This window comes from Callithrix jacchus, chromosome 12 (assembly GCF_049354715.1).
Source record: "Callithrix jacchus isolate 240 chromosome 12, calJac240_pri, whole genome shotgun sequence".
Classification (NCBI taxonomy): domain Eukaryota; kingdom Metazoa; phylum Chordata; class Mammalia; order Primates; family Cebidae; genus Callithrix; species Callithrix jacchus.
The window spans coordinates 48,689,870-48,708,697 of NC_133513.1; the positions used below are offsets into that span (position 1 = coordinate 48,689,870).

General features: G+C 37.2%; 1 long non-coding RNA gene across 1 annotated transcript in view; it reads left to right on the forward strand.

Moving 5' to 3' along the window:
- Positions 1 to 11,019: 11,019 nt before the first annotated feature.
- Positions 11,020 to 18,828, forward strand: part of LOC118146282 (uncharacterized) — a 122,262-nt gene continuing 114,453 nt past the window's right edge. The window contains exon 1 of the long non-coding RNA XR_004731904.3: positions 11,020 to 11,176. This is a non-coding gene — a long non-coding RNA (uncharacterized LOC118146282). The remainder of the gene's footprint in view (positions 11,177 to 18,828) is intronic.

Here is an 18,828-nt window from a genome sequence, read left to right on the forward strand (position 1 = left end):
TACCTTACATTCTAATTATTTGTTTAGGAAACATACACACAAGCTTCAATACATTTTAATAGGTGCTGAATGCTGTTTTCCTGACTTACATATGCTAAATATCTGACGCACAACAGGAATAATATCTTTATTCCCTTAGCTCATTAAGTAAGAAAAAGAATATTGTCCGGGAATTTATAGAGAAAATTAAACAGCACTAGGAATTACCCAAACTGTATACTTTACTGTTTCAAGCCTTATTTTTGACTATAAACTCCCTTGTTTGTCAGCTCTTCTTTTAACATTTAATTTTCCAGCATTCATTCAGCCATTCTTTAAGCAAACATTGAAGGATCTAGTGCTCTGAGTCATTGATTTGGACATTGCATTAAAAGGCATAATCCCAACCATCTAAGAGCTTAGAAAATAGTAAGGAAGATGGTATAAAAATCAGAAATTGAAATACAATATAAAAAGGATGATATCCTACCTGTCATTTATTTATACATTCATTCATAAAACATATTTTGTTTTTATTTGATTTTTTGAATTTATTATATATCGTATATTAGCAAGTCTTTACAATCAATGAAATTCAAATATTTGCCAGTCTTTACAATCATTGATAAAAAGATAAATAACTAACCATCATAGGAAAAGATAGATGCAAAAATAAAAATAATATAATGTATGACATATTATAATAGAGATGTGCACAAGGCATTATGGGAGTAAAGAGAAAGGGACACTTACATTTGTATAGGGAAGAGTAAGAAACTTTTTTCTCAGTAATGCCTGAGGAAAGAGAAAGGAAAATAACTTCCAAGAAATGGAGTGCAGCATAAGCCATAACAAAGGCAAAGAAAAACAATAAATGTGAGAGGAATTACAAACATACCAGTTTTTCTAGAATGTTATACGTACAGGAGGGAGGAGCCAATGAGACCAGAGCTGTAGAGGGCCTGGCTTCTGGAGGCGAGATAGGACACTTTGGAGATGTTACCATTAAATCTATAAAAATGATAAACTATTGAATGTTTTTAAGAAGGAAAGTGATGTCAACACACTGTTCTTCTAGAAAAGCTACTTTAGCTGCTAGTCTTATAGAAGAGAGGGAGGAAGAGCTACTCAGGGCCCCTTGCAGAAGCATAGTTATAATGAGAAGTTAAACCAAGTTCCAGGAGCAAAGAGAGATGGGTTGGTTGGAAAAATACTTAGGAGGTCATCTTGTCCATTGTTTGGATGGGGCAAGGTACTGAATCTAAAGAGTTAAGGCTGGATGGATGATGGTACTGCGAATGCAGAGGGAGGCTAACTGCAGAGGGGTCAATTGAAGGTGAAATATTTCGGTCTAAGTAGGTTCTGAATTTGAGGTCTCCCTTTCAGCTGGCAATAAACTACATGAGCTGATTGTGCTCACATACACTTATAGGGCAAATAGTCATCCAGTCCCCACTGATGTAACTTAAATGATTGTCAAAATACTGAAATCCTTTTCTGCTGATTTTCAGCTGTTTTCTTCTCCACACTCTTCCTCCTTATCCCTTCCACAGAAACAAGGTCAGACAGAAGTGTGAAACTTGACAGAAACGTGTGATTCTCTTTAGAGCATCTGTTTTTATATAAGATGCAGGCCGCATCTACCTACATTCCTTTGGCCGAGGCAATCTTTCACATGTGTGTATGAATGTAAACAACAGTGATAATCAAAACGTGTAACATCTGATTTGGCATAGGCACTGACCAATCAGAACAGATGTATTTGAGTGATCTCTAGTGACGTGATGTCTGATAGGAAAGAGACAATGCATGAGAAAGAAAATGATAAGAAAAAAGAGAATATGTTAGTTTTGGTTATATATGAAATATATAAGAGCTATAAAATTGAACTGTTGGCTAGTTATGTCATCCTGAACTCTAAGGAGAGTTCTTGATTCAGATAAAACAAACATTGTATAATTGTTAGGATGTAGATTACCAAGACACACAATACAGAAGCCATAGGGAAAAGATTGATTTATTTGTATAAATAAAGATATATAATTTATGAATATCGATAATTTAATGCTTACAAGCACATGCACATTTTTGACAGAATATTGAAGGAACTTTCCGTTGAGATTGTCCGTGGGAGAAAAACTTGTACTGTTGAAGAGAAGAGCGTTCTTTTACATTGACATAATTTGCTTTGCTATTTTTTACCATTTAAAGAAAATGAAAAATGTGTTACATGTGTTAAAGCACACAAACATTAAGTAAAAAGTTTTTCTTATGGGTATTTATACATGGAAAATTGTCATACAGATTAATGAAAAAGTTCAGAAATGTCCTTAAGTTATTAAGCAATTTTCAAAACAGCATTTTTAGTTGTTTGTAGGCAAATTACTCAAACATAGCATAGAAGAGCTTACCGTCTTTAGACCTTGAAATTTTAAGGGAAACAAACAGATTGTAGCAAAAGTTTTTGTTTTGAGTCATAGCTATATTTTAAAAACTGAAAAATAAAATTCTTTGTATCTCTATGTTCACTCAGTCTATATTGTGCCCAAACCAACATCACCTCTGGTGATTTCATGTTTCTCTGTCCATAGACCAAAATGGGATTATGTGTAAAGCAAAATAAAAGTTTAATCTCCCTGGATTGTCTGCCAGAACAACTCCAATATTTATTCTTTCCTTTTGAAATATATTTGCATAATAACATTTTCATTTTTTCAACACTCATGTTTTTGTATGTGAAATTGGGAAAAAGACAACTATTATATCAGTTGTAAGGTTGAATGTCAATATTGAATTAGGACAGGAAAAATGTGGCCATGTTTACCCTTATGTCAGGGATTTGCAGGGAGAAAATCTGATAAAGACTTGGATTTGGGTTTTTGGTCTTTGCTAACTGGAGCAATAAAGGGAAATTCAGATGGATCCCATACTTCTCAATTTACTCTTCAAAATTCGATATAGCATAAATTCGGCATAAAATTTTCTTTCTCTAGAAGGCATACTTCTACTTTATGTTAGACATTCTTGTTTCACCAGACAGGTTGTGCTTTGAAAAGGATGTTTAAAAACCCCTCCGGTGCCCATGATCCTGTGCTCACACTAACTCACGGCAGATTCCCTCAGCCTCCGCAGATGACTATCAGAAACAAGACCAGAGTTACGTTATTTTACCATGCACTGTATGAGATAAAGCCCAGGAACATTTGAATAGATGAACTATTTCAAACAAAATTAAGAGGTGGTACTGACAACATTTTAAGAAGCAAAATATCAGCTTTTAGGGTTTTAACACACTTCCGCTTATAGGCTGGCATGGTTATTTTACGTTTATATGTATATTTTTTCTTATTTCAAGCAAATTTTCTCAATCTTCTTTTGTAATGTCACACATGATTCTGTTTTCCATAATTTTGTACCTGTATGTTAATCTGGAAAATATATGTAAATCTTTAGATCATTTTAATTATATGTCTCATAAAACTTAACTTTAAACATACAAATGCATAGGTTTTGAAATGAGTGCCTAAATATAATAAAAATGTTATATCTGTCATTTTTGTTTTCAAAATAATTATTCTCATTTTTCAGATGAAGAAATTAAAGGAAGAGAGAACCTTGTTCAAAGATGCAGAACTATATAGAGGCGGAAGTAAATATTATCTTTGAGTTGTCTGAATGGAAGGCCCATTCTATTTTCAGTTTCCTGCGATTCTCAAAATAGAACTCAGAAACACAAAACAGAATGGTGGTTACAGAGGCTGAGGGTTGGAAGAATGAATGGTTAAAGGGTACCAAATCTCAATTAGACAGTTGGATTATATTTTTTCGTTCTATTGTACAATGTGGTAAATATAGTTAATATAGAGCTTTGTACATTTCAAAATTGCTAAGAGAATAAATTTCAAATGTTCTCACCACAAAAAGTGTTGAATAGCTTGACTTAATTATTATATATTATATTCATCAAATCATAATAGCACTTTGAATCCCATAAATTTAGACAATTATAAATTCTCAATTTACAATCAAAAATAAATTTAAAAATGGGACTGAAATTTATGTCTCACTACCTTTAAAAGAAAGCTTCACAACATTGAGCAAATACCTTTATTTCTTTTTAAAGATGCTGTGTAAGTATTTTCCGAAACAGTTCCATTGGGTTCACCGGATGCCATAATGAAATCCTAGAAATTAATGACTGTGATAATTGTAAAATAATATATTTGGTCTTCATTCAGTCTCTTCGAATACAATTTCTAAAACCTTTGGACTTCAGAGTAACTTTTTTGGTATGCTAATGAGTTGACTGGTGGCTAGCAATTTCTTGGTAGCCTCAGGATGGGGTCTGGTCACCAGAAAGACCAAGGCATGATGAAAGAACTGGAACTTTCAACTCCACCTCCCAATCTGTGGGGAGGGGAGAGGGACAAAAGATTAGGTCAATCACCAATGACCAATGATTTCATTAATCATGCCTAAGTAATGAAGATTCCATAACACCCAAAAGGACAGCGTTCAGAGAGCTTCTAGATAGCCAGATAGGTGAAGGTTCCTGAAAAGTGGCACGGCCTTGGAGAGCATGGAAGCTCTGTGCCCCTTCCCACGTGCCTTGCCCTATGTATCTCTTCCTATGTATTCTTTGTAATTTCCTTTACAATAAACTCATAAGTGTAAACGAATGTTTTCTTGTGTTCTGTGAGCCCCTCTAACAAATTAATTAAACTCAAGGCATGGTGGCACATGCCTGTAATCCCAGCTACTCAGAAGGCTGAAGCAGGAGAATAGCTTGAATTTGGGAGGAGGAGGCTGCAGTGAGCTTAAATTGTTCCATTGCACTTGAGCCTCGGCAACAAGAGCGAAACACCATCTCAAAACAAATAACAAAACAAAAAAAAACAAATAGGGGGTCATGGGAACTTCAATTTATTGCCAGTTGGACAGAAGTGCAGGTAAAACACTGGGGTTTGTGTTGTCTTTGGAAGTAGGGAGCCACGTTGTGGGACTGAGCCTTCAACTAGTGCGGTGTGACACTATCTCCAGATAGTGTTGAAGTTGAATTAGAGGATACCCAGCTGCACAATTGGTTGGTTGGCTATCAGTGGGGATAAATCCTCACACTTCTTAATGACTGGAGGTCACAGAAATCTACGTTGATTGCTGTTGAGTGAGAGAATTGAAAAAGCACTTTGGTTGGGTTTTCCCTACAAAAAACAGAGCAACCAATAAAAATGCAACCAATCCCCACCCTCTGCCTGCTTTAAGACTACACAGTCTTAAATTTAACCCTCTGCCTGCCTTATAACTACACAGTTCAGCTGGGCTTGATTACTCAGCGCCCCCATTTTGAACTTCATTGTAGCTACAAAGCTACATTCATGGGTGCAAGCTGTGGCCATGAAATTGAAATAAGCTAAATGACCTAAAAGGAATGATGCCCCTTTCCTTAAAACCCAGTTCCATAAAAACACTTGCATTGACTGAAGTTAATCTATTTTCCAAGCCTATTGCTATCAGGTTGCCAAGAAAGTCAGTGGAATCTTTTGGCCTGAAAAAGAGAAAAAAAAAAAAGAAAATCAAAGTGATTGTTCTCACGTGAAGCCTTTAACCTTGGTGCTGGCCCCAGAAAAATATCTCCTTATTTATTCTTTCTAACACTGAGCTCTCATAACTGTTCCATCTTGGGCGCCATACAGTTGAAACATCAGCCTGAATGCAGCAGGCAGATAAGTGTTTACGATTAACTAACTATGTGATTAGAAGGTTAGAAGGTCTTGTTATACATGTGCATGACATAAAAGATGGGCGCAGTTTATTTGTACAGTGGTTTTCTAATCACCTCCTGCTCACTGTCATGGTGAAGGTGTTGCATCCCCTAAATAATACAATATAGCCAAATATATGACACCCGACACTGGACAGATGAGACTGGCAGCAGTTTATTGGTCATGTATATTTATAGCTCAGTGGAGGAGCATACCGCATGCCATGCAGGGCACATGGAGGTTATGTTCAGGAGTAGCATGAACCAGAGGGGCTGTGGGAAGCAGGCTCTGCAGTAAGAAAAGGGGTGGGGTGCCCTTTGGTTCCCATGGGAGGATGTGATTGGCTTCCTTGAATACCGTGGCAGGTAGATGTAACCTATTTGGTTGCTGAGGAACAATTGAGGACTGTAGGGTGCAGCTGCCCCAACTAATAAAGGAATGAACTGAGCAGGAAACCTTTCCCTCTAGCTTGTGGCATACCTAGTGAGAGGAGGGAAAACACACAAGCTTTTGGGTCCCTGTGAGACTCAGACATGTCAAGGCAGCAGTTAAAATTTTAGATCTCACAATACAAATGGCCATAATAGTTTTGTACTATGCCAGGCCATGAGTAAAATAAATGAAATAGTTAAAAAATACTTAGTAAAATTAAATGTGCTTCAAAAATCCTAATTTATTCATGTGAACCTTACTGTTAATAGAAAAATTTTACTTCTTAGATTATATTTATGATTGCTCACCTATATAATACTTATATAATAAGGATATAAACTATATGTTGAATCTTATTTTTGGAGAGTGTTTCTGCGTACTGACTCTTCTTTACTGGGCTACATTGAAAATGGGTGGTATGGGTTATTCACATATTATAAAAAGAGAAACGCACCAAGGAAGTCAAGTTAGTGATTGCTCAGTGTTCAAGAGTTCCTGCCCATAAGTTCAATAATTGGATAGAATGACTCACAGAACTTAGAAAAGCCATTCTACTCATGGTTACAATGTATTACACTGAAAGGACACAGACTAAGGTCAGCCAAGGGAAGGGCTGTGTCCAGGAGTTGCTAGGTATAAGCTTCCACTTGTCCTGTTCCTGTGGAATCCTGTGGATGGCCCCTATTGCTCCCAGCAACATCATGTGGAAATATGCATGAAGTATTGCCAATGAGAAATGCTCACCCCACCTTTGGTGTCCAGAATTGTTACTGGAGATTGGTCAGTTACATATAGGTGCTACCTATGTAGCTGACCTTAGCTGCCAGCCCCTCCAGTGGTTGAACTGATAAATGTCCCAAGCCCAACATCTCCAACTTAAATAGTTTTATTAGCATTGACTCTATGCATGTCCCAAATCTCACAAAGAAACAAAGACACTTTCACGGGACAAGTGATATTCCAAGGGCTTTGAAGTTAGTTCCCAGGAGCCAAGCCCAAGGCCGTGCCTCTTTTTACACAAGATTAATCCTTTACTGCACATTGGCATTCCTTTTCTAATACTAATTCACCATCTTTGATAACATTGGGCTTGAATTTCCTCATCTATAAAATAAGAGAGTTGAACTAGGTCGGTGGTTTTCATTAAGGGTGTTATTTAGGATTGACAGACATTATTGAGTGTGGAAAGATAGCAGGCTACTGTGAATTTGTCTCAACTAAAGAAATTCACAGCAATGTATAATAGACCTTTACCTTTTTCCTTAATAGAAAGAAAGTGTTCTGATAAAGCCAGGAATTCCCTGGAAATACATGGTTTCTGGTGTTCCTTTCAAGTCTAGTGTCAGCAGATAATATGATTTAAAAAAAATACAAATACTTGTCAGATGTTATTTTAAGGGAATGATATGAAGGTACCAATACTTTTCAATGTAAAGCTATCATAGCCATTTCTAGTTTCCTCTAGAGTTGCATAAGTATATTCATTATTATAATAATAATGTTCTGTGATTGGTAGTAGTTTATTTGCTATTAACTTATTTTAGCTGTCTATAGATATTATCTTGAACCCTGTTAGGTAAGTGCTTTTTTAACATTTTTCACATGTGCATTCGTTTTTTGTTTTTGTTTTTGAGACAGAATCTCACTCTGCTGACCCAGGCTGGAGTGCAGTGATGCGATCTTGGCTCACTACAACCTCTGCCTCCAGGTTCAAGCAATTCTCCTGCCTCAGCCTCTCGAGTAGCTGGGACTACAGGCATGTGCCACCACTCCTGGCTAATTTTTGTATTTTTAGTAGAGACTGTGTTTCATCAAGTTGGCCAGGCTGGTCTCAAACTCCTGACCTCGTGATCTGCCAGCCTCAGCCTCCCAAAGCCTGAGCCACTGCACTGGGCTGAGTATTTGGTTTTTAAATACATAAGAATACTTTGGAGTCAAAGTACAATAATCAAATATAATTATTGAATGCTTCTGAAAGAAAATTATTCTATCATAGTTAATTATTAGAAAATATCAAGGCTGGGAACAGCAACTCATGCTTGTAATCCCAGCATTTTGGGAGGTTGAGGCAGGAGGAACACCTGAGGTCAGGAGTTCAGGACCAGCCTGGCTGACATGGTGAAACACAGTCTCTACTTAGCCAGGTGTGAAGGCATGTGCCTGTAATCCCAGCTACTTAGGAGGCTAACGCATGAGGATCACTTGAACTCAGGAGGCAGAGGTTGTAGTGAGCTGAGATTGCACCACTGCACTCCAGCCTGGGTGACAGAGCAAGACTCCATCTCCAAAGAAAAAAGAAAGAAAGAAAATATCAAATGAATTTTAAGTGGATACTTTGCCATAGATTAAAGAATCACAGGTCAGTAGGAAATTTAGGTATTTTTTATCTCAACCCCATTCACCTAATGACGTCTGTGTGGGAGTTGGGACTAGACCCTTGGCCTATTAGCTATTGAGATTTTGGCTCTTAATTAAGATAACAAAATTCTTCAGATAACAGAGATGTTTTATTTAAAAATTGAGAAGATTTTAATTGATTTTTCTTAATATACAAAGCTATGGTACAAAAATTAAGCAAATGACCATTTCCTTGATCCCAAATTTGAAAGACATCTTGGGTATGCCTAGAATAGAAGTTAGTTGATTTGGGTGTTAGTTCCAGCTCTGCAGCTCATGAATTTGGTGTCTTTGTACTGAATAACCCTTTTTCTCATCAGTTTTTCATGTTTCTAATGAGGGGATAAAGATGAGACCCCTGGGTTGTGCAGTGCTTGAGGTTGATTGCCTTGTCTTTTACAGTCAAGCTAAGTGTTAGACATTTCCAACCACAAAATCCAGGGTATATTTTCCACTTATTTTGTGAGAAATCATTTCACTGCATCTTAAACACTTGTCAGTGATTGCTTCACAGAGGGCACCCGAGTAGGTTCAAGGTTTGTTAGAACTGTACTTGTATGGTTCAGTACATTTTATTCTGTTTCCAAGTTTCTTTGCTTAAGTCATAAAAATGTATGTTGCTGTATAAAAGCCTCAGCATTTGTTTTCTAATTCATTTGACCTTTAAGAACAACAAGTACACCCCCAGTTTTACTACTTCTATTAAATAACCAGCTAGAAAGGGCATGCATTTGCTACTGCTGCCTATGATGACTGTGAAACTGATATATGAGATGGTTCCAAGCCTAAACAGTGTTACTGTGTGTGTAATGCAGGCTATGACAACATTTCATCCCATGTTCATGCTGTGTCACTCCTATGTTGTTCCATAGCAGGCCAGCCAGAAGCGTGGCGGTGAGAACAGGCAATGCCTACGGGGTAACCTGATCAACTGGTGGTCCTAGAGAAATATACATACACTGGATCAGACAAAGCGGGTCATCTCACTGTAATGAGACAGTATTTTTTGCAACAGTCACCCCTGAGCTGTTTGTTCATCTTATTTACAAGCAGTTTTGACTGTACATATGGATCAAATCTAGTTTTAATCTAGAAAGTACATCACCCATTCCATCACCTCTGCAATAAATAAAATTTAAGACAGAGAAATGTAAAAAATAACAAGAAAATAAAACATCATGCTTAACTGAGAATGCTTCCTTGAAAACAAGATAGTTACAGCAGTGCCCTCCTGTCCATGGGGGTATATGTCCCAAGATCCCTAGTGGATGCTAGCAACCATAAATAGTACTGAATCCTAAACCCTATAAACACTGGTTTTCTTTCTATATATACATACCTATGACAAAGTTTAATTAATAAACTGGTTCAGTAAGAGATAACAATGACTAATAAAATAGAACAATTATAACAATATGTTATTCACAATTTCATAGATAGAAGTTTCGTTATTACTACAGAGCTTAGTGACCTTAGCATATGATCATTTATTCTTTTTCTATTAAGAACTTTCACTTGGCATATCTGAGCTGCCAGCATCACTACTATTATGCTTTTGGGCCATTATTAAGTAAAATAAGAGTTTCTTGACAAGTATTGGGCTCTCTGAAAAGTCATTCTGGTAACCAAAAGGGCTAGTATGTGACTAAGGGCAGGTGCTTAGACAGCATGAAGTCACAGGACAAACAGGTGTAACCGGGTTTTTCTTGAATGCCGGTGATCGTTGTGGGTTCTTGGCCTCCAATCTCTTTTTTTTTTTTTTTGAGTCGGAGTTTCGCTCTTGTTACCCAGGCTGGAGTGCAATGGCGCAATCTCGGCTCACCGCAACCTCCGCCTCCTGGGTTCAGGCAATTCTCCTGCCTCAGCCTCCTGAGTAGCTGGGATTACAGGTACGCGCCACTATGCCCAGCTAATTTTTTGTATTTTTAGTAGAGAAGGGGTTTCACCATGTTGACCTGGACGGTCTCGATCTCTTGACCTCATGATCCACCCGCCTCGGCCTCCCAAAGTGCTGGGATTACAGGCTTGAGCCACCGCGCCCGGTCCCTTGAGCCACGGCATCCAGCCCTCCAATCTCTTAATAAATAAGCTGTGGGGCCGCTTCAGCTTCACCGTATGCTCAAAGTGAATATCGGACCCAAAAAAGTGTTGCAGAAAGGTGATTTTATTTAGGTAGAGAAAAGAGAAGGAAAGGAGAAGAGAAAGGCTTCCACGAAGAGTATGGAAGGGGATTCCAGAGGAGAAAATCCCAGAGGGAGCTCCCACCCCGTGGAAGGGGATTCCGGGAAGCTAGAAAATCCAGTGCAGGTGAGGGAGCATGAACTTTTATCCTGGGAGAAACCCCTACCTTCTCCAAGACGCTGGGCCAATGAAAGGAGTTCCTTAGAACTTCCGCTGGAGTGATTGACGTTTAGTTTCTTCCCGCGCCAGAGAAATTCAAACATAAACTGTTGAATCTCCCGGATGGAGAGAGATGGGAGCAGGCATGGCGCCAGGGAAATTCTTGCCCTTAAAGCTATCCCCCTTCGTGGACCCAGAAAGAGAACACATTCCCTCAGAGGGACTCTACAAAGTAGACAAAGTAGACTCTGACGAAGCCCAGAATGGTATGTAACTTATGAATTGTTTATTTCAGGAAATTTCTATTTAATTAATTTCTGCTTAATATTTTCAGACAGTGGTTGACCACGGGTAACGGAAATCACAGACAGCAAAACTCGGATGAGGGTGGACTACTGTAGAGTCATTCTGAATACATTAGCTAATAAACAATAAAATCACGATTCCGTGTGAAAAGCTGAAATTGGAAACCAATACTTTAGTTTTCAAGTTATTCCACATTAGCAGAAGTTCTGTATGTTCTCACTGTATGATAAAACCTCAGATTTAAGCTAAAATCACCAAACACACACACAGTAATTAAAATTCATAGTACATTTTGGGTTCATTTTGAATGAGTGAGATTTTCAACGAACCTAAAGTAAAACAAATCAATTAGGAAGCCATCTGGGCAAATTAAATCTCAGGAAATAGAAAATAAACATGTGAACCCTTAACGCGACCATGGCTTCTGATGGTTCTCAGAATGATCTATTGTCAGAGTTAGGTAACATTTAACCTTTTACATAGATGAGTACTTCTCAGCCCTGTATGAGTCTTATAATTCACCTGTACAAATTAGAATAAATACTAATGCCTAAACCCAACAGCAGATATTTTGATTTAATTGATCTGTTAGAGGGTCCAGGCATTGATATATTTAAAGTTCTTCAGGTGGTTTTATAAATTTCCATTTTCCCCATTATGCAGTAAGTAACAAATTACATCTTCTGTTTCCCTCAGATGTGGAAATAATGTTCTCCAGTTCATTTACATGTTGTACATGGGCTATTAGAATACATTGATAAAACAACATGAAATCTTTTCTTAATATCTGTCTTATCAAAATGTTAACATTCTCAAGTATCCTCATCTGCTAATAATGGGTACATTCTTCTTTAGATTTTTCTCTTTAAGATCAAAATCTACAAAATCAGGGAGAGAGAGGCATAAAAGAATTTTTACCAGTTAGATGCTTTTAGTGTTATGTTATAAGGTGATTTAATTTTTATAGCAAGATTTGGGGTTTAGGACTGGAGCAGGATACTCTAATGTGCTGGAAGTAAGGGTTTGGTTGCCTGATAGTAGATCTGGGACTGATGAAACATGGTAGGCAGTCCATTAGGGACAGTAAATAAAGTAGTGAATGGCTAAATCCATATTGGGCCTGCAATATGATCAGAGAGGAAGACTTTAGCTTATGAAAGTTTATACGTAGGATGTTTTTGGTGAGGATTAGGCTGAGATAGAGCTGTGCCTCCACAGAGTTGTGGCCTGATGGAATTGAAGACTTTTGTTGAGAAGATCCAGAGATTGTGAGATTGACAGTTAGCAGGGACATACCCTTAATGATGTGTGTCACTTGGAAAGACAGCAGAGATCAAAAGGGCTGAAGTAAGGGTGGACGGCAGGTGCTGAAGTCCTTGAGGGACATGAAGTAGTTAGTGTCCCAGGTGGTAGAACAGGAATGAATAGAGAAAGTCATGAGGAACATGGTGTGGGCTTTCAAAGAGATGCCATTGAGCAGTGGCCCAAAGAGCCACATTGCAGAGACAGAGAGAAGGACCCTTAAGCATTATGATGTAGTACATATGAAAACAATAAAACACAAAGCACGAATCCTCTGTAGACACTTGCTAAGGAGCTCATATTTGAGATAATGTGAGGAAAAAAGTTTATTTCTTTATACACTGATACCTATGATTCTTTAAATAAGAACGACAATAAAATATTTTAATTAGGGATCTTAGAGAAATGTTATTTAGCAAACTGCACTTCTCCCTGTTGTATGGCATGGATGGAAAATCCACCTTTAATGTGAATATAGAGTAACATTTCTCATAAACTGGAAGTAGGAGTCTACTGGCAAGTTCCAAGTGTGAGGCTGCAAGCCTTGAATGAATCATGCGATGGTGTATTGGGAAGAAAAAAACGAATGTGAGACATACTGTGTGAATGACCAAAAGTGAAATGGCTAGATTTCATTTTTCTTTTAAAAAATTAGCTTTCTTCTTCAAACAGTGATTTGAGACTGTTCCATTTCTTTCTAAAACTGAAAGAAACTGAGCCTATCTTATGAAAATCATAAGATTTTTGTTTTACTTAGTTTCCTTTTTCTTTGTCCTTTTTTTTTCCTGTGTGCATGGCTGCTTGCACATATTCATTTCAGTAGAGAGTAGTCACGAATAATTGGCTAATATACTAACCCCTAGGGGCCACCTGAAAGAATAATGCACTTGGTTTTCTTTCAAAGGACAATGATTCTTAGGTCATGCAGACTTCCCTGATGGTGTCCAGCAGTTTGACCGGACCAAGGGGCACAAGAGATTTGATCCTCAGGGGATCTCCCCTCCGACTACTCACCTTACTCATAAAAGCTGCCATGTTCAAACACACGTTAGATTTGACAAATTTGTCTCTCCCACCCTCACACTTTAGCCAAATCAAATAAACCTTTCTCTGTTCCTAAGCACTAATATGTCCGTGTTGAACTTACTGTGCATCAGGTAACCTAAATGTGGGGGCTTCACACACACACAAAAAAACAAAGAAATAATAAAATAAACAAACTCTATCAACCTGTAAAATATAGAAGGTTGCATCTATGAGTCAGAAACTTGCTAGATTTCCTACAGAATATATTGCTAGTGAGACTGGATAGCAAGAAAAAGAAATAAAGTCTCTACATTTAGTGACAGCAAAGAGAGTTCCACTCAGGTTATGCAGGAATAGAATGCACACAGTAATATCTTAAATTCTCTATCTTAGCGGCTGGGCGCAGTGGCTCACACCCCGAATCCCAGCACCTTGGGAGGCTGAGGCAGGTGGATCACAAGGTCAGGAAATGGAAACCATACTAGCCAACAGGGTGAAACCCCATCTCTACTAACATACAAAAAATTAGCCTGGCGTAGTGGTGCGTGCCTGTCGTAACAGCTACTTAGGAGGCTGAGGCAGAGGAATGCCTTGAACTTGGGAGGCAGAGGTTGCAGTGAGCTGAGATCTGGCCACTGCACTCGAGCTTGGTGACAGAGTGAGAGTCTGTCTCAAAAAAAAAAATACTCTATCTTAGCTTATCTTAGTCCTTTCATGAGAGGTGGCAACAAAAAGTTGGAATCAAATTATGGGGCTCGGTGCGGTGGTTCCCACCTGTAATGCCAGCACTTTGCACGGCCAAAGTGGGCAGACCGCCTGAGGTCAGGAGTTCGAGACCAGCCTGGCCAACATGGGGAAACCTTATATCTACTAAAAAATACAAAAAATTAGCCGGATGTGATGGCATGTGTCTGTAATCCAGCTACTTCAGAGGCTGAAGCAGGAGAATCTCTTGAACCTCGGAAGTGGAGGTTGCAGTGAGCCAAGATCACGCCACTGCACTCCAGCCTGGGCAACATAGCGAGACTTTGTCTTAAAAAAAAAGGAAAAAAAGAGAGTAAATTATGGAATGATTGGCGAAGGAGAAAGCTTAACCTTACAAAGGTTAAGATATACAAATAAGTATGTTAAGTGTTGGTATTCCACTTATTTGGCTCCTTAACTCCCTTTCAAACTTTTATTGAATTCACACCAAGCAAGGCAGGAATACTGACAATGTAGAACCTTAATAATGAGAGTCATATCAATAAGAATCTATATTGTTTATTCAAAATCTATGTGAATAGCCTAATTTTGATGAGAGGCCTGTGCTCTTGCCACTTCTTATAATCAGCTGCAGGTCAACCTTCCTGTGTCTGAAATCTAGACCACATGTCCTTTCCTCTGTGCTACAACTGAAAGGAAGAATATGAAGTAATGTCCTTGATTTCCTATAATTCCTCTTACTATAGGCTGTTGCTGGTATTTGATTTTAATGAAGCTTCAGTGGAATGGAAAGGAATAAGATGATGACAGAAAATACCACACAACAATATTCATGATTAAATACTTGACACCTATGCTTTAAAATATTCATAGGGTTGGCCAGGCGCGGTGGCTCATACCTGTTATCCTAGCACTTTGGGAGGCCCAGGTGGGTGGATCACCTGAGGTCAGGAGTTCAAGACCAGCCTGGCCAACATGGCAAAACCCCATCTCTACTAAAAATATGAAAATTAGCTGGGCATGGTGGCACACGCCTGAAATCCCAGCTACTCAGGAGACTGAGGCAGAAGAATCACTTGAACCTGGGAGGCAGAGGTTGCAGTGGGACGAGATCACACCACTGCACTCCAGCCTGGGTGGCAGAGTGAGACTCTAGAGTGAGACTCTGTTTCCAAAAAAATAAATAAAAAATAAATAAAATCAATAAATATTCATGGACTGTTCTGAATTGTACAGGGGCTGATATTTCTCAGGATGCCTCTTTATGCTGCTTGTTTCTTTCTCCTTCCCCTTCAGCTCACTTGCCTTACTTCCCTCTTCTACTTTCCCACACTGAAAATGTCCCTGTTATTTCTTATTTTTTAGCTAAGCAATTTAAATATTTATTTGTTTTGATACCTCTATCTAAACTCTATGGACTTCACTTTTCAAATGCACAGCCCAATTTCAAAGGATTTTGTTAATGTAGCCAGCTGTCACCTCTAGAGATAATTCCCTGAGGAGCAGAAGCAACTGCAATCACCTGTGGTTTAAAAGAGCAGATTTTAAAGGCATCTGCTACACACGGAAAAAGTAACTCATAAACTTTTATTCAACAAATTGCATCTAAATTTAAGTCATTTTTAACAATTAATAGGCTTAGTGGAGCCTCTATCATAATAAAATCTTTAGTTATAGCATTCTCATCTCTGATTTACATTAAAATCTTTGAAGCATAACCTATAAAATCTGTGACAAAATCCATTTCAAATAAGGAGAGTATATAGATTTTACTCTAGGAAGAACAATGAAAAATCTTTACTTAATAGACTTAACCCAAAAGAATGAAGGAAAAAATTCATTCTCGATTACATTTGAGAAGACATATTATCTAAAAAATGGAAGGGGACAGGGAGTCTGGGCATCTGGTTAAAGTTGTATTCGGTGGCAAAATCATATTTGACTTTCTTTGTATTTTTAAGTGAAAAATGTGAAAATAAATGAACTAAACATATAATTCAGGAAGTCATAAAAAGGGAGTTTAAAGATATACTTGAGGTAAGCAGATGAAAGTAATTAATACAGGCAAAAACATAAATTTAAAAGACAAATGGAGTTAAACATATTTAAAATGTAATTCTTTAAAACGATAAAATACACACAAACTTTGGCAAAGTTGTTAAGAAAAACATGTATCTCCTAGACGTATTACACAGAAAAATGGGTTATAATCATATTATCAATAATATAATATATTTTAATGCTTTGGTAAATGAATGATTTTGTAGGCAGCAATATCAAAATAGATTTTATTGAGGGTTAACAAATTTTAATTATCAAATTATAATGGAAGAAATTGAAATATCTCTTCAAAAATATTGTCACAAAAATTTGGGCTCCAAGATTTTCAGGGCAAAATCTATGTTTTTATTCATAAATAGGTCATTCTAACACAGAGAAACGAGGGACCAATTTCCATTTGTATCAAAAGCATAATATGTTTTTAAAAAAGAAAAAATAAATACTATTTATAAATACTAAGGCACTAATTCAAAATAAAATATCAATTACAAAATCAAAATCATATCATTAATTAAAAGCAACACATTTTGACAAGTAACATTTGTTTTAGTATTTTGAGAATATTTCAATTTCAGAAAATCTATTTCCAGGTTTTGATCTGCTCCAAGTGAACTCATCTCTTGACACTAAATCACAAACTCACACTCTTGGATTTTCCTAAAAAGTGGTGTCATTTTGCCAGTTTCCCCCCCTAACTCCCTGACTGGCAGACCATATCTCTCCAAGTCTTAATAAATCTGGTTTAGTGCTCTTTCAATTGCATTTCGACTAATACATATTGGGAGCCACTGACTGCTCTTATTTTTAGGTCTTATATTCATTATAAGATATACTATACAAGAGGATTTGATAGTTCTTAGCAAATGATACCTTATTTTATGAGATACCTGAAAGGGATATTAGAGATCATCTAATTAAACATACTTATTTCATTAAAGAGATGCATGTCTTCAATTTTATTTGCAGGCTGAAGAGATGACAAATTTTGATTCTGATGACTAAATTAAGAGAACTATTTCAATAAAAAGAAGCAGTTTTAAAAGTGGTGTGGTGGTGCATGCTAGCTATACCCTAATGTCTCTTCTCTCCTTTTTTTTTTTTTTTTTTAAGCAATAAGTAATCCCCAGAATTTGTAGAACACAACGGTTGCCCAAAATAAAGTCTATATAGTTCCATCCTCCCTGGAGCTTAGCATGACCATGTAACATCAGCAGAGGTAGTGCAAGCAGCTTCCAAGAATTGTTTTTAAAGGTCATGCTGTTTTTTCCCTCCTTTTCTCCTTCTTCCAGTTGGCTGGAATGCAGCCATAATCACTGACATTATAGCGGAAATCTTGTAACAAGAGGTAGTGTGGGGAATGGAAGTCATGAATAGCAGAGGAACCAAAGAGAAGGAAAGTAGGTCTCTGACACAGTGTCTTGCCAATCAGCTGCAGAGTGGGCAAAGTTCTTTGTGCTAGTAGTTTGTTGTTCTCATAAGTTAAGGTTTAGGCCTAGTCTAGAAGAGAGCTCAGAGGAGTCTGACTACAGAGTGGTCAAGGAGAGAGTCTTGATCAACTCTTGACATCCTGAATATAAAAATGAAATGAATCCCGAAGTAATTTAACACCATCTAAGTTTCCTGAGACCCAATCTTACTAATAGTAATGAATACAAGTTGTTTTCCTTGAAATAGATAATACCAAGCATTGAAAATGGAATACACAATAGCAGATGTCAAGCAGAGAGTCGGTATTTGATGCTGAAGCTCAGGAAAGAGATCCAGAGTGTTGGAAACTCACAAAGATTGTATTGACAAATCCACGAAGTTGAATTTCTCAGCAAAGGTTAAGAATGGTTGAGGAAGAGAAAACAGCCAAGGATAACTTCTAGAGTCATGCCTTCCTTCAGTTGCATGTCTTGAACGGATTTTTAAAGATTGATGTTGTATTTTCTCAGCTTCGCTTATCTTTTAATTTATTAGAAAAGTACTGGTCGGTAGATAAAAGATGTAGAGGTTGTTTGATAAACACATTTAACAGGGACAAAACTGTATTTTACTTTCTTCTTAAAGCAATTTTTCCTACTTAATGAATAGAGAGCTATTCTCTTCGTTTTTAATTTTTACCCCATTGTTATCTACCATGAAGATTTTAAAGAGACTCTTGTTGTTATAAAACGTCTTTATTTGTTATGGTTCTTTTTATTTTTAAGTGCTTCCAATAATTACATTGTATTGATATGAACCACTTGTGCTTATGTGAAATGTCATAAATACAAAAAAGATACCAGTTTTTATTGCAATTTCAAAAAATAACAAAATTCTTTTTTGGCAATCTTCTGTAATATTCAAAAATGAAACATTATATTTATCTTGTCTCATATTAACATAATATTTTTATACATAATTGTAGTAATGAGTTTGTCAATATTCAGACAGTTGTCTTAAGGTTGTCAATAGAGACTTTTTAAAACCTTCATATTTTCCTAATTGAAACATGGATCTCCATATTAAATCCTCTCCCAGAGACTGAAGAAGT